Source organism: Rattus norvegicus, chromosome 10 (genome assembly GCF_036323735.1).
Source record: "Rattus norvegicus strain BN/NHsdMcwi chromosome 10, GRCr8, whole genome shotgun sequence".
In the NCBI taxonomy this organism is placed as follows: Eukaryota; Metazoa; Chordata; class Mammalia; order Rodentia; family Muridae; genus Rattus; species Rattus norvegicus.
In genome coordinates, this window is record NC_086028.1 from 40874019 (window position 1) to 40894640 (window position 20622).

The 20622-nt window shown below is 42.3% G+C and overlaps 1 long non-coding RNA gene across 1 annotated transcript in view; it reads left to right on the top strand.

The window, feature by feature from the left end:
• Positions 1 to 699: 699 nt before the first annotated feature.
• Positions 700 to 20622, top strand: part of LOC134480796 (uncharacterized) — a 186430-nt gene continuing 166507 nt past the window's right edge. The window contains exon 1 of the long non-coding RNA XR_010055623.1: positions 700 to 1260. This is a non-coding gene — a long non-coding RNA (uncharacterized LOC134480796). The remainder of the gene's footprint in view (positions 1261 to 20622) is intronic.

The following is a 20622-nucleotide window of genomic DNA, read 5'->3' on the forward strand; positions in this document are numbered from 1 at the left end:
CCAGGGGATACAATTTCTCTTCTGGCATTCATGGAGATGTGTGTGTGGTCCTCATACATACACTCAGGCACCCGCACTTCTTTCAAAGAAGGTTTAACTTGTGTGTGTGTGTGTGTGTGTGTGTGTGTGTGTGCCTGGTACCTGCAGAGGCCAGAAGACAGCATCCATTGGATACTCTGGAATTAGAAATAGAGGAAGTTGTGAGCCACCTTAAGTGAGGGTTGGGAACAGAACTTGGGAGCTCTGCAAGAGCAGTAGGCATTCCTAGCTGCTGGGCCATCTCTCCAGACCCTGGTAAAATGCTAAAAATAGACGCTTTTTAAAGCCCAAAGGAGAAGCAAATTGTTATCACACAGTGGAAGAAGCTAAAAGGGGTGGGGTCTCATTGACCACTCCCCCAGCCCCCTGGATCTGAGGTTCTGGGTATGGTGTCAGCACTGTCTGTTTGTGGTTTGATAACGGGAAGCATGTTTGCAATTCAAAGACACTGTGCATACAGTGCACCGTGATTTCTGATATTATTTTCGTCCCCATTGAAATCAGACAAACAGCAATTTTCACTAAAAGCCCAACAGTTCTCTCCTCTACAACTCTATGCCTAGCCAATGGCAGCTTTTAGATGGTTTTTCTCTCTCCTTTCTGCGCTGACACCCTAATCATGCTGATGGTAGTTTAAATAAAGCAGTAATAACGACTCACAAGTCGCTTTCAGTCACCAGACTAGAAGAAAAGATGCCGCATTTGGGACTTCTGGGGTCTGACAAGGATGATTTTCTTGTTGTTGACTTATATGAAAGCGCTTATTGAATAGGATGGTGACTTATCTGAAAGGGTTTATTGAGTAGGTTGGTGACAGCTCAGAGGAAACTTAAATGTACATGAACAGTGGAGTCGACATCTGAAAACGCCCCTGTGTTGTTCACTGGAGGCAAGAAACATATACCACAGATTGTAGCAACTGCTAGACAAAGAAAGCCTACCAGTATTGCTGGGCGAGCCTTGCACACACTGCTGTGGGCGAGCAAGTGGAGCTGCCACGGACCTGGAGAGAACCCAAGTATCAGCGAGCAGCCATCTGGAGGATTCAGGCCTTCACAATGTGGCAATCAGATTCTCCCAAGAACTGATTGCTGGGCTTGTTCACTGGGAGGAACTGCAAGCAGTGTGTCTAATCGTGGTCTGAGAACAACTTCTAGTAAATAAGGAGTTAGGAAGGAAAAACATCGAAGACATCAATCTGCATCCATTGTGTCCGAAAAGGTCAGTGGCTCACTCCTTCCTTCCTGAGCTTTCCATCCTGCAGCCCTGTCCAGTGTCTAGCTTCTACTTTCCACAGATAATTCCTGCTCTTTGGATCCTTTCTGCGGAAGGATATCAGTGGCTTAGAGAACAGGGAGGGGGAATGGGAATGTGTACCTTGGAGCTGGCTGTAATTGGTGCTTATGTTCGGGGAAGCACGGGCATCCCTGGATGAGGAATTACTCTAATTCAGGTGACCGATTTAGAATTATTTTCAGCTCAATTTTAAAGCATGGCACAGCTAAAGAGAATGAACTTAAGATCCCTCATGTCAGGTTACAAGGTAAGCTGGAGGCACCTGCTTATACTCGTGACCCCAGGAGTCCTTGGGAGCAGTTGTGGGAGGGAGGGGGGTCTTTTAAAGTCATGGGTTTATGATCTTCCTGGGCAACAGTAGCTGAGAGCTCTACCCCCAAGATGAAAATGGAGAAGGAAAAACTTGGCCAAATATTATGAAGTGAGAAAAGTGACCTTTTACCTACCTAAGGCACCTCCAGGACAAGATGAAGCTACTATCTTTGGGTAGAGATGCAGAGAAGATAATAGAAGTGTAAAGTAGAAAGAAAGGGAGAGAAGGGGGTGGGAAGGGAGAGATTCCCATAATTGATAAGAAAAAGGTTAGGTTCCGAAAATAGCACTGATAGCAGAATTCTGCCTTTGGTGGGCTCCAATCAACTGTCATAGCCTCCCTATAGTGTGAAATCCTCACAGGGTTATGGTATGTGGAAGCCTTGGGTACTGGGCTGACTTCAAAGTCATACAGAGCTTATTGCTCATTCTTTGTCTCTCCATGTCTTTCTCTGTCTCGTCTCTTTTTTCCTATCTGTCTCTTTTTCTCTCTACTAATTAGCACACAAATTACCTTTGCAAGCTAAGACTGCATGATGATATTTACATACAGGTGGGCTATTATCTCTGTACACATCCCTTCTACTGCCATTTCTACTCGCTCTTCCCTTTCTTACAACCACCAAACACTCCAGTTCCGGGGAATCTGATGCCCTCTTTTGGCCTCCAAGGAAAATGCACACACACACACACACACACACACACACACACACACACACAAAACACACATACACATCACAAACAACACATACACAACACACACAACACAACACACACAACACACACAACACACAACATATACCACACACAACACACAACACACAACACACACCATACACACACACCACACACACACCACACACACACCACACACCACACAACACACAACACACACAACATACACAACACACACAACACACACACACACACACACACACACACACACCAGCACACAGACATATGAAATTAAAAATAAAAACTGAAAAAGGGAAACATTTCATTCCTTAGTACTTTCTTCTGTAGTTTTTATCCATTTTTTTTGTTTCCTCAGATTCCAAGTCTAGGAGGAAAACCTGTGGTATTTGTTTCTCATGTCTTGCTTATTTCCCATAACATGAACCTTCAGTTCCGTCCATTTTCCTGCCAATGACAGAATTTCATTCTTCTTTGTGGCTGAGCAAAAGTCCCCTGTGTCCATGTACCACATCTGGTCCCCACATTCTTTGATGGGCTCCAAAGGCTAATTTCATAGTTTAGCTATTATGGATGGCACTATAATAAACATGGCCACTCTTTTACAGGGCAGGTAACAGCAACCTCGGACTACACTGAGAAGCCTGTGGTCAGTCTATGGATAGGTAACCTTAGAGCCTCGTCAGCAGCTTCTGTTGTTAGTTTTTCCTGTATGGTGACAGGGGCTGGGTTTAAAATCAAGTGATTCCTAAATGTAATGTTAATCAGGGCCCATCTTGACAGGACCATCCTTTAGGGACCATTTACTCTAAAGATTAAAAAAGAAAAGGCTATCGATGACGATAGTGACCCATGACTGTGGGGCTGGAAATGTGGCTTGGAGGTTGAGTGCATGAGCACATGCCACTCTATAGGGGACCTGAATTCAGTTTCCAACACTCAAGTCAGGCAGCTCACAACCACCAACAGCTACTAACTCCAGTTCCAGGCCATCTTATGTCCTCTTCTGGCCTCCAAGGAAGACTGCAACTGCATGTGCACACACACACACACACACACACACACACACACACACACACACAGAGGCACACACAGAGACACACACAGAGGCACACAGATATATAAAATTAGAAATAAAAATTGAAAACAAGGAAAAAATGCATAAACCCATATGATCTGTACCTGAGAGGAGGAGAGGGGGAGGGACGGGGAGATGGAGAGGGTAAAGGAAAAGGGAGAGAAGGAAGAGGGAGAGAATGGAAAAGAACCAGACAATCTGATTACAATATAATTGCCAAGGTTACAGTTTAGTGGTGGCACAGGAATCACTGGGCAATCCATTTCAATTACTTTTTAAAAAATGACATCTCATGTTGAAATACATCACACAGATATGGAATTCATTTTTTTTTTCATTTTCGTCCTGAGAAAGTAAAGCATCCTGACTACCTCCAGTCATTCATTCTCTCTCCTTCTACTAGCAACGTCTTTATTGTTTGACCATTTAAATTACTTCTTTTTGCAGCAAGAACTTAAAATGCTTAAGAACATTTGGCTAGAGGGGGAAACATTGACATCAGAGTATTTATTCAGTGAGTAAATTGACACAAATTCATCGTGACTGCGGGTGAGTGTGCTGACATTGGTTCTTTCCAGCAAAATTGCCTTATCAAAAATACAAACCTGAAAGGGAAAGGTCCCTATCTAATTTTCCTTCCTTCATAGAAGCCATTGTTGGACCTTCTGATATGGAGCGCTGAGGATTTCTATAAGTAATTACCCCTCTAGGAAAACGAGCTTTCAATGGCTCATGGGTCATGAAAAGAGAAATGCCAAGGAAGAATATCTGATTTTCCAGGGAGAAGTAAGACAGGCTTCCATTGTGAGCCTTTTATGGTTTGACTGTACTAAGCTATGCGAGGTATGGCTAGAGTTTATTGGCACTTGACAGTATTCATATAATCACCTGTCAGAGGTTTCCAAACTGTAGCGAGTGTTGGAATAACCAAGCAGATGCACGCTGATAGTCGTGAGCTCAGTGTTTCTGATTTAGTAAGTCTGGGCATGAAGGTCGGATTTCTATGAAGTCTTAGTTTGGGCTAATGATGCTGACCCAAAGACCACACTTTGGGAAAACTATTGTACAGTGCTTTAAAAATAATTCTTTACATGACCATGAGCTTCATTTGTCAGATAAGCCTTGTTCAAAATTTGAGGCTTGCATAATTTATTTCTCTTTAAGATTTAATTTTATCAACGGTGTGGTGTGGTGTGTGTGTGTGTGTGTGTGTGTGTGTGTGTGTGTGTGTGTGTGTACATGAGCACAGTTCCTTGGGGGCCAGAGAGGGTGGTGTCAGATTGTCAGCAGTTGTAAGCCTTCCAAAGTGGGTGCTAGGAGCTGAATTCAGCTCGTCAACAAAAGCGGTGTATCCTGTATGCTTTCACCTATGTTGTACCTGTGGAAAGGATGCACAGGTTAATTTGCTGACACTCATATCAAAAAGTTTCAGTGTTGCAATGCATCTTGAGATCCCTCGTTCAACCATTGGGTTTTAGCTTAATGTGGCAACGCTTCTCTCTCTCTCTCCCTTTCCTCCTCCCTTTCCCTCTCCCTCTCCTCCTCCTTCCCCCTTCCACCTTCTCTCTATCACTCTCTCTCTTTCATAGGATCCATATAAGGCCAAGGAACCGGCTATGAGGTAATCTTCATTGATGAGTATGTAGGATGTAATTTGAGTATAAATTCCTTTGCTTGGCATTCAAGCTTTTCATGACTCATCTCCAGCCCAACTCTTTGCTCTTATATCCAAACATCCTCTATCCCAGGCATCAGTGTAACTGGACCTTTGTCAAATGAAGCTGATGATTTTCTGTGTTTAGCCAGGAAGTTTGCCAGAGACTGCCTCCATCTCTTCTCAGTAAAATGATGTTTCTTAACACTCAGTTGATTTACCACCTCCTCTGTATCACTTCCTACACACCTCCACTTTCACCCCAGCCAGATGTGGCTGCTTCCCTTTCTTCTCATAGGAGAGGCTGCAAAATGTCTGTTAATAAGTAAAAGCAATGCGCTCTATAACACAGGCTGGGTATACTTTGGCGTGGGTGTTGGGAAGGGGTGTGGATTAGTAGGGGAAGCTGGTAGTGGGTCTTCATGCTGACTTCCTTTCCCTTGCTGTTATTCTACTCTGACAAAATTCCAAATTTACTTGTCAAGTTTCTTTTCATTTATAATTAATGTGCACGAACAGTAGCCATATGTTTATAGGGTACAACATGGTTTCAAAACCAAGTCTACTTGAAACGTATCAAATGCCATTGTGGAGCGATGGAGCAGGCTACTGACATTATGCCAGTCTCCTCATTTCTTTGTGGTGATATATGAAATCTTCACCCTTAGCTGTATTGCTTGAAACTCGAGCTTAGTTATTTGTGCACTTGCGTGTGTGTGCTGGGGGTTGGGGTTATACAAGTGTGAGTGCAGTGCTCATGGTGGTCAGAAGGACGTGTTAGATGCCCCAACTCTGGAGCTATAGATGGAAGTGAGCATCCTAATATGGGTACTGGGAACAGAGTCAGGTCCTCTGAAAGAGATGTACATAACACTTTTCACCACTAAGCCGTCTCTTCAGACCCATCCTTCAGTTATTGTGAGTGTAGTGAATTGTGAGTATCATCAGTGAATACAGTCGTGACACTGTACAATAGGATGCTGCAACTCACTCCTCATATCTACCTGAAATTTGGTATCCACGGAGCAACTTCTCTCTTGCTCCCTGTCCTTAGCTTATAGACACTGCCATTCAAGTCTATTTTCAGTTTGACTTTTAAGTGACATTGTTTGATCTTCGCCTCTTTTTGTCTGATTATGGTCATCCTCTGTTGTGGCAATGGCATAGTTTCCTGTGCTTGTTTTGCTTTGTCACTACTTGTAGAATGATGTCATTATGCACCAAAGTGGATCCAGGATAAGGAGCGTGAAAAGGAAAGGTAGGTGAGGAAGAGTCTAGGAAGGAGGGAGGAGGAAGAAGAGGGAGAGAAAGCAAGATGGAGACAACAGAGCAGGATGATCCAGATCCTGTTGGACTGGGTCCATTTTGTCTTGTCTAGGTGGGCGGTTTAAATCTTTATTAATTGGCAGTGAGTTTGTTGTGTGGCTGTATTGTGGATTGGGAATTTAACATGTAAATCTAATTGCTAAATTACAAGTTTCTGAAACTTTGATTTACTGGGCTAAAGAGGACAGTGTGTGTGAAAGAAATGACTGAGAGACTGCTGGAGTGTGCAGATCTGGTTCTGTTGCCCTCAAGGTTGAGAACGTGCAAGGGCCCAGTGTGTGTGTGTGTGTGTGTGTGTGTGTGTGTGTGTGTATGTGTGTACGTGTGTGTGTGCCCCAGACATGATAACTACCACCTAGGGGACCGTGCAGAGAGGGCGGCTAAAAGGGAGACAGCTGGGAGAAGGTGGCTTGCAGACCACATGGTAAAGTAGCAGCTGGAGTGAGCAGATCCAGTTGGTGGGAACTGATAGAAAACACTGTTTGTTTTTTTTTTTAAATTCTTGCTGCAACAACTACGGTATACTATTCCACGACTTACACTTATGCTACCTCTTTAACCTGTTCAAAAGCTGATGAATGGGTTGTCTCCATATTATTATCATGTGGGGAGCTGAGAAAGCCTTGGAAATACATAATCATTACATTCTTGCTATCTACAAAAATTTTATCCACGGCTGCTATAACTCAGGGAATCCAGTGTTCTCTCCTGACCTTGACTGACACTCTCATAATAGAAATGACCACACGAGCATAAAGAAAATACTCCAATGTGTAAGTGTACCACATTTTCTTTATCCAGTTTTCATTTGAGGGACATCTAGGTTTTGCAGGCACACAAATGGAACTAGAGAAAATCATCCTGAGTGAGGCAACCCAGACCGAGAAACATAATATGAATTCACTTATACATAGACATTAGCTGTTAAGTAAAGATTAATCATGGTATAATATGTAGACACAGAGAAGTTAAAAAAAAAACAAGGAAGACTGGCAGGGGGGTGTGTAATGTGTTTTTCTCCCAGAGAAGGGAAAATAGAATAGATTTTGTGAATTTACTGGGGAGAGGTGGGGATGGGGATAGGAGGAATCAGGTAGGAGAGGGAGGTGCTGATGGGGAGAATATGGGAGGAGATGACTGGAATTTTGGAGGATTTGGGGGGCCATGTGGAAACCTAGTGTAGTCAAAATGTTCCAGAATATATGAGAGTGACCCTAGTGAGGACTCCTAGTAATAGAAGATATTGGGTCTGAACTAGCCATCTCCTGTAACCAGGCAAGGTTTCTAGTGGTGGAACTAGGACACAAACCTAGCCACAAAAACTTTAACTCACAACCTGTTCTGCCTTCAAGATGAGCTATAGCAATGGTAGCCCAGAGCTTTTAGAAGTGGCCAACTTATGACTAGTCTAACTTGAGGCTCAAGCCATGACTAGGAGCCCATGCCTAACACTGCCTGGATGGCTGAGAAACCAGAAGCTGGACAACCCAGAGTCCCAGGATAGATCCAAATACAACTGGCCCTCTCCAGAAGAAAAAGGGTCATTGAAATGATCCCTAACGATATTCTGCTATACTCATAGATTGGTAGCTAGCCTAATCATCATCAGAGAGGGTTGCTCTGGCTGCTAATGGGAGCAAATGCAGAGCCCATGGCAAAACTTAGGCCAAGCTAGATGAGCCCAGCAGAAGAGGGTAAAAAGAACTGTAGGAGTCCGAGGTGTCAAATACACTGGGAGAACATGGTCCACAGAATCAACTAAGCAGGGCCCTGCCATGAAGTGGCAGTCATGGAGCCTGCATGGGTCTACTTTATGCCCTCCACATATATGTTATGATTGTTTAGATTGGAGTTTCTGTATGACTTCTAACAGTGGGAATGAGGGTGTCTGACTCTTTTGCCTCCTTTTGGGTTTTCCTCCTACTTGGTTGCCTTGCCCTGTCTTGATATGAGTGAGAGTTTGTGTCTCTTTGTGTTACATCTCCTTATGCTATGTTTCTATGATAGCCCTAAGAGGCCTAGTCTTTTCTGAGGAAAAAGGAAGAGCAGTGGATCTGAGGGAACAAGGAGGTGGGGAGAGAACTAGGAGGAGTGGAGGGAGGGGGAACTGCAGTTAGGACATATTGTATAAGAGAAAAATTAAAAGGAAAATAAAAGAAAAGAATCTTAAAAATTCATATAGATAATTGGAAGTTTATAAGCAATCTCCCTTATCAGTCTCCATGAACTTGTACTGAACCTACTATGCTTTCCTGTTGAACCTACTGTGGAGCTCTGTTGAGTCTGCTGTGTGTTCTGTGAAGTGCCACAATGAGCTGTAGTTGTTAACTTGTTGAAACGGATGTGATGATGTCTGATATAAGCAGTTATATTTTGTGAGGAATTTTGCTGATCCTTACTCTATCACTGTTTGTCCTTGATGCTAAGGCCATGCAGATATGGAGTTGTTGCTTCAGCCTCAGTTTTCTGGAAATACTATGAGAGTGAATATTACCCTGCCCAATAATATTTAGTAAAGTTCACTGGTAAAGCCACTTGAACCTGTTCACTTTTTTTCCCCCTGAAGATTCCAAACTGTGACTTTAGTTTCTTCATATCTGTGGAACTTCTCACTGACATGTTTTATCTATTTGATAGTTTCCTGAGGGGCAAGTCAGTCTTTTTCAGTTGTCAGATCCCTATGCAAGGAGCTTTTTGCTGGCTCTGATTTAATGACTCTAGGCTTGCATCTGTGTCACCTCTGCAATTCCCCACCTCATTATTTGTGAGCTAGCATTTGGGAGAGCTCACAATTACAGCCGTGTCTTATATCCCACCGCCCTCTCTGCTCTCACTGTCTTGCTGCCAAGGCTTACTCTTTCTAGTCCCCCAAGGTTGAAGGCTGATGCCCTCCCAGTGTGGGAAGTGAGTGTCCTTGCTTACCTCATACTGCTGTCCTAGCTGCACCCCACAGATTCTTCGGTATCCCAGTCCTGTTTTGTTTACGACACAGTATTTTCTAACTTATAGACTTTCTGTGAGATGGGTTACTTAGAAATGTGTGAACTTCTTTATATTTGACCATTCATCTATGATCTCTCTGTAGTTTAAATGGAGCTAACTACCACACAAAGTGATTTTTGTGATTTTAATTTTAACTGTTTTAGATTTGATAGTGTTTATTTATAGGCTGGGAAGTAGGTTATCTTTATGAACAGTCTGTATGTCCTTGAGTAGGTGTTTGGCTTTTATCAGACCATGGTTCTAAAATTGTCAGTGAATTCTAATTGGCTGATTGTGTTGACATCTTCTTTCTGAGGATGTGCACTACTTGATCTCATCATTTGGTGAAGGGAGACTCTTGACTTCTCTAACTATAACCATGCATAACCATGACTGACTATGACCATACACATGACCATGACCATGTTTCTGAAGACGTTCCAGTTGCTGAGGCTGTCCTGGGAGCACAGAGAGTACTGAAAATCCATAGTATGAACAATTTTACAAACTAAAAGAGAAGATTGCTTTTGATTATCTTGATTTGCCACTTGTGAAAGGTAACGGATGTGGTGACTTGGTATATAAAACTGTTGACATGTGAAAAAAATAAGGAAAATGACAATGGTGATCTGTTGCTCTTAGTGTCTCTGAATAAGCTGACAATGAAAAAGAATTGAGTTCCAAGTTAAAGCGAACCAACTTATAACATCTCAGAATATGATGCAGGATAATGAACTCAGTGGTAAAACTGACCAGCTTCCAGTGCATATAAGGAGTCTAAAGGTTTCTAAGTATGCTCCAGAAGAGAATCCTCTCTCTAGCAGCCAAGGGCTCAAGTTTCAGAAGATCAAAACAAAGCCATCATTATAGGTTTGGCTGATTTGCAGCAAAAATTCATATATGAGACTTGTAGGGTGTCAGCGGTCAAAGTAAAGGGTAAAGAATGAGATCTGGTAACTTGAAATGGGCATGTGTGGGAGAACCCTACCGAAGTCAAGAACTTTGAACCCTCAGATTCTTAAGGATTTATCTCACATGAAGAAATAGTGTCTCTACCATTACCAGAAGATAGACTCATACACCTACCCTCTGAAGTCCTACCCTTTTCACCTTTGACTGAGGAATTGGATCCTTTATTGTCTGTTAAACCATCAGTGACAGTTTCAGAAGGAGATGCCAGGCAAGACAATACCAATGTTTCTCAGGGCCCAGCAATAGTTGCCTTTACACCCATAGCTAGACTAAACAGGTTCCTAGAGGGGAGGTAGAAAGAGTAGTCCATGAGGAGGTATACTAAAATTTTAAAGATATTAATGTGTTTGCTAATTCATTCAAGCAGAGGCATGGGGATATGTATGGGAATGGAATTTAAGGGTGTGCAATGTTGGTGGAAAGAACATAAAACTGGGTCAGGCTCAGTTTATTGATACACACCCTCTGAAAGGAGACTTCAAGTCTAATATGGAAGCTTGCACAGTTGGAAAAGTGTGAAAAGTCTGTTTGAATGGTAGTCTGAAGAGTCTGTCAGAAAAGTATCACACTGAAAAGGAGTTGAAAATAGATGTCTAATATCTCCTGGCTTAGTGTTGATGTAGGGGCTTTTAAGACTCAGGGTAATTGCAATGCTAGATTGTGTTTTTTAGTTAAGATTTCCATTTCTATGAAGAGACGCCAAATAATAAAGGATAACATTTAAGTAGGGCTGGCATACAGGTTCAGAGATTCAGTCTGTTATCACCAAGGTGGGAAGCATGGCAGTGTCCAGGCAGGCATGGTACAGGAGAAGGAGCTAAGAGTTCTATATCTTGTTCTGAAGTCAGCCAGGAGAAGACTGTCTTCCAGGCAGCTAGGAGGAGCGTCTCAAGTCTACTCCCACAGTGACACACTTCCTTTAATAAGGCCACAGCCACACTAACAAGGCCACATTTCCTAAATGTACCACTCTGTGGGCCAAACATATTCAAACCACCACAGTGAATATATTACGTAAAACCCAATCCTCCACAATGGGAAGGCTCAAAAGAAATGTCCTTCACTACTTTTATAAGATGCAAATGGTGAGAGGGCCATCAGAACACTTGAAGAGCTTTGTTGTTACCCTTTTTCTCATGCCAGACCTTAGGGCTGAAGACATTGCTACTCAGTTGGATGAATTAAATGCAATGAGTTTAATTGGGCCCCAAGATAGCAGGAGCCAGGTGGCAGCACTGAATTGAAAAGGCAGCATAGACAAAGCAATATCCATCATGGCCTGTTCTGTAACAGTCAGCACAGGCAAAGTGGATTTTATGGTGGCCAGACTGGCATGGGCCATTGGTCCTGGTTAATCAGTCATGGTTTTTCCAGGCAAAAATAGATAAGAATTCTACTGGACTTCTGTTTGATATGCAAAAATGGAAAATTACCCAAATGAAAAATAAGGTACACTGGATTGTGGCAAAAGACAATCTTGGCTCATGAGACAATTTCCAGACTTGAGTCAGTTTGCAGAACCAGAACCCCTGAATAAAGGGACAAATCAGGTTCCTCTGAGGAAGGACCGAGGTAAAATACCTAAAAGTTTTACTGTTATCCTTTCTCCAGTTCTTCCTCAGTGGGACCAATGACCTTTTACAAGGGTCTATTTTATACTGGTTTTGAATTGATACTGGTACAGGAAGACCCCAAGAAACACTGAAGCCCTCTACTTAAAGTAGGGGCTATGGAGATAAGGTGATTATTGGAGTCTTGGCTGAAGTTCAACCTACACTGTGTTCAGTGGGTTCCCCAAATCATCCTGCAATTTTTTCCCCATTCCCATTGTATAATTTGGATAGGTACATTAGAAATTAGCAGAATTCTCATAATGGTTCACTGTCCTTTGGAGTGAAGGCTGTTATGGTTAGAAAGGCTAGAACAGAAACCTTAAGTGTTGTCTCTATCAGGGAAAATTGCGAGTCGATAATAGCATCGTACCCCTGGAGGAATTGCAGAAATTGGTGACATCAAGGACCTGAAAGATACAGGTATTGTGCTTCCCACTACAGTTTCCCTTTATGTCTTTTATCTGGCCAGTGCAGAAGACAGATTACAGAGTGACAATTGACTATCAAAAGCTCAACCAAGTATTGACTCTGATTGCAGCTGTTGTACCAGCTGTGTTTTCCTTTCTTGACCAGGTTAACACATCTCCTGGTACATGGCATACAGCTACTGAGCTATCAAGTGACTTCTTCCTCAGTCCATAAGGACCAGAAGCAATCTGCTTTCAGTTGGCAAGGCCAGCAGTGTACCTTTACAGTTCTGCCTCAAGGATATATTAATTTATCCAGCCCTGTGCTATGACTTGGTTTCAAGAGAGAAGTCGACTCCATCTTAAGGGCTTCAGGGGACAGGCTGAGTCACTTGCTAGGGGCTTGTGTATCTGGTGAGCCTGAGCTGAAATTGATGCTATGAACAAGTGAACAAACAAAAAAGTTAATTAATTAAAAAAAGACTTTCAGAACAATGCTAATTCTCCTCTTCTCTTCCTGTCTCTGTAAATACAACAGCAAAGAAGGGCAGGGGGAATATTTGTTGCAGCAAGGCTGCTGAATGTTTTAACCTCATTCTAGAGATCTATAGTTCAGTGAAAAGAATCTTCCTATGCCCCATACTGAAGATTATATTATACTGGCAATGCCCTTGGTCACCTGAGAGTTCTGATAAAAGCATATACTACTATTAATATTTCATGTGCGTTCACAAAACAACTTTTGTCCAGCCATGGATCTAAGAGTAACTTGAAATTTTATTTCTTACTCCTTGAGAAATACATCTCATGCGGCCATAACTGTCATCATGAGTCTTCTGGTGGACCTGAGCAATAGAAACTGAGAATCTTCTAGGAGGATCAGGGGGAGGTAAATATCAGCAGGTATTTGCTCTGAGGTCCCTCCATTACGCTGAGATACTTAAGACCTCACTGCTGTGATCAGATGTAGGGCTAGACATGGTGGAAACCGTGTGGGAACTAGCATTGGAAGTGGGTCTTGAAACTGCGATTGTATGGGCATGGCTGTCAGGTCAAGATCAAACTTCCATAGAGAAGTCATTGCTTGCACAAGCTGGATATGGTGGCTGATACACACCTGTTATTCTAGCAGTAGGGAGGTAGGAGGATGGATAATTTATATCTAACCTTGACTATATGGATAGTTTGAAGCAAGCCTGGGCTGAATGAGACCATGTCTCTAGGAGGGAAAAATGACAAAAACAAAAATATAAATAATGGATAAACAATCAAACTGGTCTCTTGGGACAGAGCCTACTTTTGGTAGTGCTATTAGCCTTGTTTAGCTGATCCTGGGATGTGGAATATCACACATATATAATTTGTGGGACAGTGAAGGTTTGAGTGGACTGAGTCTAATTTTGAGAAAGTTTGCTTTGGGTAGAGATGCTATCAAACCTCATCCCACTTTGTGTGAAATCCCTCGTGAATCAAAGACGCAGTGAGCAGTACACAGGGCATACTTCGCTGTCTTGTCTTAAGAAGTTCCCATCACCATGGCAACCTCAGCAAATATCTCCCTGATCAGGGAGGAACTGTGAAAATTGATACAATGATTCTCTACCAGCAAAAGATTCTACCTCCCTGAATGCCCAAATGCCTATTAGCTTTGTTTAAGCAACAAAATCTTTTCCCATCAAGTCATGTGTCCTTTCTACACACAATACTTGTGCTGCTTAGTTTTTGTCAATTTGACAGAAACTAGCATCATCTAGGAAAAGGGTCCCTCTGTTGGAGAATTCCTCCACCAGATTGCCCTGTGGGCAAGCCTGTGAGGCTTTTTCTTGGTTACTGATGGGTGTGAGATAGTCCAGTCTGATGTGAGTGGTGGCAATTTTGGGCAGGTAGACCAGAGCTGTACAAGAAACCAGGAGGAACAAGTCATGAGGAGCAAACCAGTAAGCAACATTCCTTCATGGTCTCTGCTTCTGTCCTTGCCACCAGGTTCATGCCTTGAGTTCCTGCCCTGGTTTCCTCAGCGATGGACCATGAAATAAAACTGAAATGAATCTTTTCTCTCCAACTGGTTTTTGATTGTGATGTTTGTCACAGTAACAGAGAAGACTAAAGGGGGAAACTGTACATCTTGGTGTATTGACATATTTTTCTAGAGCCACACCTGTGGAGTTTCTTGCTACATCTGCTTTTACATTTTTATTGTTTGAATTCTATTTATTGACTATGTATCATTAAACTTGAAATAACCTTTTATACTTAGAATTAATTATTTTGTATTTATTCTAATTATTTCCATGTTTCAGTGATCATAATTGTGACAGTAAGCTTAACATAGTTATCAGCACATCTAGATTCAGGTCTATCACTGTATTCTTTGTTTTTCTGTTTCTCTACATTTTTCTCTAATTCTTCCTTCTTGGTGCTGTTTAAATTTTCTTTTTAATCTTCCGGTTTATCATTTACTGAGTTCTAAACATTTTCAAGCCTCATCATTTTGGCAGTTGTTTCTGTAGTGATTGTAAAATATAAGCACTTTTATATTGTGTCAAAAATAGTTTACTATTTCAAGAATGGTGTTCAAGGCCTTTCCCCAAATGTACATTTAAGTTGTAGTTTTTTACATATCACTTATATCCACTGGAATTTTCCACTAGAAAATATAATTTTAATTTTAGTAGCCAAATATTTTTTAAAGTCAGTAAATGCATAATAAGCTACATTAATCCTGTTTCTCTTGCTCTTAGTCATTAATATCTAACTATACTCATTTAATGTGTTGTCTTCCTTCCTTCCTTCCTTCCTTCCTTCCTTCCTTCCTTCCTTCCTTTCTTTCTTTCTTTCTTTTATATATAAGTACATCATAGCTGTCTCCAGACACACCAGAAGAGGGCATCAGATCCCATTACAGATGGTTGTGAGCCACCATGTGGTGGCTGGGATTTGAACTCAGGACCTCGGGAAGAGCAGTCAATGCTCTTAACCACTGAGCCATCTCTCCAGCCCTGATGTGTTGTTTTTCAAGGTCTTCCATTAGCTATTGCTTCTTAGCCACCAGGTTCTGGTTTTTTTTTTTGTTGTTGTTGTTTTGTTTTTTTTGTTTGTTTTTTGTTTTTGTTTTGTTTTGTTTTGTTTTACTTTAAAAACTTTTATTGGAATCTTTTAAATTTATATTTTAAATGCTTTCCCCTATCCCAGTTTCCCATCCAGAAACTCTCTATCCCATCTCTCCACCCCCTGCTTCTATGAGGGTGCTCCCTCCCCACCTACCCACTGTGTCCCACCTCCCCTCCCTGACATTCCCCTACACTGGGTCATTGAGCCTTGACGGGATTAAGGGCCTCTCTTTCCATTGATGCCAGACAATGCCATCCTCTGCTACATATGTGGCTGGAGCCATGTGTCGCTCCATGTGTACTTTTGGGATGGTGGTTTCATCCCTGGGAGCACTGGGGTGGGGAGGTCTGGTTGGTTGATATTGTTGTTCTTATGGGTTTGCAAACCTCTTTAGCTACTTCAGTTTTCTTTTAACTGAGAATATATTGCTTTATCCCTGAAGTATTTTTTTCCTGGATACAGAATTTGAATTCACCATTCCTCCTCCCTCCTACTTCTCCCTCTTCCTTTCTTTTCCTCCTCCTTCCTTCTCTTCCCTCCCCCTCCTTCTTCCTCCACCTTCCTTCTCCTCCCTCCTTTTTCCACTGTGGATTATGCTGAGAGATGAAAAGCCATTGCTGTTTTCCTGCCCACAGATAATGTGTTCCTTTCCTGCAGTTGCATTCGGCCTCTTGCTTTGTGTTTACTTTTCTGCGGTGTGATTAGGATACATTTTGAGATGAATTTTAATGTGCTTATCCTGGATTTGATTTCTTGTAATTATTGAAATTGTAGGGTATGTTTTCCATGCAATTAGGGAGTTTCCATAATTTCCCTTCAAATATATACTTTTTAAAAGTTCTTATGACATTTATTTACTTGTGTCTATGGACATGTGTGTGCCCCATGTGAGGACGAAACATGATTAATTTGCCCCTGTCAAAGGCAGCAAAAGTCAAGAAGGGACCTTGCTCAGTTGCTTCTCCACATCTGAGCTCAATTGCGTGCTCCTCAGGGATGATTCCAACTGTCAGCTCTGTGTGTAGACTTTGGGAACTGAACTGAGAGGGAGAATAGAAAGTGTGGCCAAGCTATAAACTTCAAAGTCTGTCCCCAGTGATGTATTTCTTCAAGAAAGGCCATAGCTCCTATATGTTTCATATCTTCTTAAACAGCATCATCAGCTGGCCATCATATGTTAAAAATCCATGAGACTGTTGGAGACAGTTCACATTCAAGCCACAGCATTTGTCTGGCATGCGTGAAACCATGGGTTCAGTTCAATGACTGGTAAACAACTGGATCACAGCCGTCAGGAGGTGAAGTCAGGAACATCAGAAGTTCAAGCCTGTTCTCAAATGTATACAGATTCAAGCTCAATCATGGCTATATGTGATACCATTTCAAGATACCCTCCTCCACAAAGTGCCAAGTCCACCTTCAAAATACGGAACTAAGTCAGTGGCTCAAACATGGCACTATCTCTCCTTTCACCTCTCATTGTAGAGGTCCTTCTCCCCTAGAGTCAAGATCACTAAATCTGGATATAGCCACTGTGTCATTCTATGATGTGGCTCCAGGGAGGCACAGAAGAGAATGGGAAGAAAGCTATGCCCTCCCTCCTTCCTCCTTGCATTGATCCTAGAAGCTGGTTCTAGATCTCTGGGTCTACAATGCATCTATGAGCTGAATTGGGCGAATTCATGGATGGGGAATTGTGGCGGGCAAGAGGGTGTCAGTTTCATTGTCAGTTGGGTGGTCATTTATTTCTGAGTGTCCCTCAGTCTGCTGCTGCCCCTTGTCAGTCTTAAGTACTTACTATATCTGTGCAGCCGAAGTGCTGTGGCTGATTCCATGTGATCATGGTGATTCCATGTGATCATGGTGATCACATGTGATCATGAGATTGTATTCTAACTGAGAACCTAAGTCCTCCAGTATCACCATGACATTCCCCTGGATCCAGGAACATGCTTCAGCCCTAAAGTCCATATACATAAGGCTCAGTTTCATCTCTCACAATAAAAAAGAATCACAGAGATAGTGGGCACACTCTGGCCTTATCTGATATTATGACTTACCAGCTTAGGGGAATAAAAAGGAAACTTCACACATCATTTGTTTTTCCTAAGGAATTGTCGAGGGCGGATGAGATGGCTCAATGGGTAAAGATGTTTGTGGTGCCTCTAACTGATGATGTGATTTCACTAATTGAAAGGGCTCTGACTATACAAAATTGTCCTTGGACCTCCATGCATATACCATGGTACATTCTTGTTCCCATTACAATGACTTTTAAAAATGTTAAGGGCCTACAATATGGCTCAGTGGGTAAAGGAGCTTATCTAACCTAGTTTCACTGAATGGGATTGAATTCAGCTAGCCAGGGTGCTCACTGATCTCTAGAAGTCGGCCTGTCTCTTCCTCCCTTGTGTACTAGCTACCACAGTCAGCCCTTAATGGAGATGCTGGGTTTTTACTTTGGGCCCTCACGCTCTCCCAGCATGCACTTTACCAGTTCAAGTGATCTCCTTAGCCTTATAGATGCTGTCTTAAGACTTTAAAAGTTTTCCTGTCATTCATTTTTGTTTATTTCCTTTATGGAAAAAAAAACGCAAAGAGTTGTTTCACAGACACTACCAAAAAAACTTGAAATGCATAGATTCTTGGAGTCAAGTCACTAGAGCTGGAGTAAGGTGTGTTTTAAATATGACTGTATTATGGAGACTTTTATTTGAGTGCACGCCTCATTCCTCTCGTTTGGGAAGTGTATACTATAAGTGTATACTAGTGTGTGCATACATACACTCTTGCAGCCAACTTTAGCAGAGATAGCTAGTCAAGCAAAGGGCTAAGAGCCATCCTCAGACTGGTTGATGCCACTTCTAAATTCACTGTCTGGGAACTGACTTGAACCCAGCTTTCTTCTTCTGGATGGTACCTCTGGAGGTTCACAGTCCCTGCGGTTCTGTGGTCTCATCTGGTTCAAAACTGCTCAGTAATGAAAGGCCTAGAGCCAGAGACCTCATTTCCTTTCCCCGGAGTCTTCACAGATGGAAGATAGGATTTCTATTTCACAAAGCAGAAGGGCACACTACTGGAACCACGGTAGCCACGTTCCCACTCAGTAAAGCAAATTCAAAATCTAATGTCCCCTGTGACTGACCTGAGTACAGTGGCTCTGTTTTCCCAGTACAGCTGTGTCTCCTCTGTGGCTGTGTTTAACTCACCGCAGGGCCAGGCACTTGTCCACATGGGAGTAATGGCAGCCTAGTCCATTTTGAAGCCTAGGAGTAAACGGCCATGCAGAGATAGTGGAGAGGCTGTGGCTGCCAGCAGAAAGGTTGGATACCCATGTTGTTGGCCACTGACCTTCATGTTTCCTTTTTGTACAACCTATGGAAAGGCCATTATGATCTATAAATACTTGGTGGATGTTGTAAATGGGTACTGTGAAGGGAGGACATTATCCATGGGTATAATTTCACAGAGAAATTAGAGGAAATTGGACCAGAACTCAATTCTCCCACTTGTCCAATTCTCATGAGAATGTTTAGCGTGGAATGTTTTCTACTCTCTCGTCTGCCATATGAGAAACTTCTGGGGCAGCATAACATACACCATCTACTCATCCTAGAAAGTGAGCCAATGACAGATGAAAGGTTACACTAGTCCAGTTTGGAGAATGAATGCATTTACTGAAATTCCTTGCAGGGTCAGAATGACTGAAAAGCCAACCCCAACACTGTTGGCTACAGACCTGCAACTCTCTGCACAGCTCTCAAGCACTTCCGTGGGTAACAGAATCTCTTCTCTGTAGATCTGCTGGTCTGAGTCTCCTCCGCCTTTTATTGCTTCTTTAACTATGGAGAGGAGACCTCTGAATCCTATAAGCTTCAGCATTCCCACACACTTGATGTCTCATGGGCCTTCCTCCTCCCCTCTGCAGTGAGTGATTTAATTCAGAGGCATCAGCAATGCAAAGCTATCTCTGTCCTTCTGTGATGTGGGTTGGTCTCCCAAATTAAAATCCTGGAAAATTCTGCATCCAATTCCCCTGATATTCCTTGTGGTGTGGGTTTCAAGGAGGCTCCAATCTCAGGGCTTCCATTTCTGTGTCACTGGTACTGGATACATCGTATTGTCAACAAACACTGGTAATTTCCATGAAAAAAATTTCCACTGTAATTTTTACTTTGAAATAATCTTTGACTTAGCAGTCCTGAAAACAACACAGAATTCTAGTGAGTCCTTCACAGCATCTCTTAATGTCAACGACTTATATAACCAAGCATCCAAATCAAGAGATCGATGCTGGTCTCCTGTTGCCAGCCTTTAGCTATCACACATGTGGTCTGACTTGCATGATAGTGCCATGTTCCACACAAGGTTGGCTGAGTCCTGCCTCTGCTCCAGTATAAAAGATTACATGTACACTTAAGCTTAGGTCACAATGATCCAATATTAACTATTGATGGAGAAACTGAATAGGAGGGTCAAAAGTTGATCACTTCCTCTCAAACTCTCCTTTATGTACCTGTGTATAGATGTGTGTGGGTGCAGGTATATGTCTTGCACAGTACCTCTTCACCTTAATTTCTAAAAAGGTTTATTTTTATTTCCGTGTCTGTATGTGAGCACACAACATATGTGTGGGTATTGGTGAAGCCCAGAAGAGAGTGTTGGATCTTCTGGAACTGGAGTTATTGGTAGTTGTAAGCTGCTACATGTAGGTGCTGCCAACTGAACTCCAGTTCTCCAAAAGACAAGTGGTTACACTCATCCTTCTTTATCAACACTCCTGCCACTTCCCTCTTACGTTTTAAGACAGTCTCTCACCAGACATGGAGCTAAGAGATTCACCTAGATTAGCAAGCTATCAAGCTTCAGTGATTTTCCTATCCCTACCTCCTTAGGACTAAGATTACAGGCATACAGCACAGTCCCAGCTTCTACATGGTCACAGAGGGTCAAATCGAGGTCTTTATGACCATAGGCACTTTCCTTATTGTCCTCAACCCTTCAGATTATTATTTTGATGATGGAAATAAGTTAGCTCAGAAAAGAAGCATGGGCAAGTGCAAGATTTAATAGAACTTCTCACTTTCCTTCAAGTGACCTTGTAACTTCTTCAAGTATCTGCCCCTTACTCTATCTCCT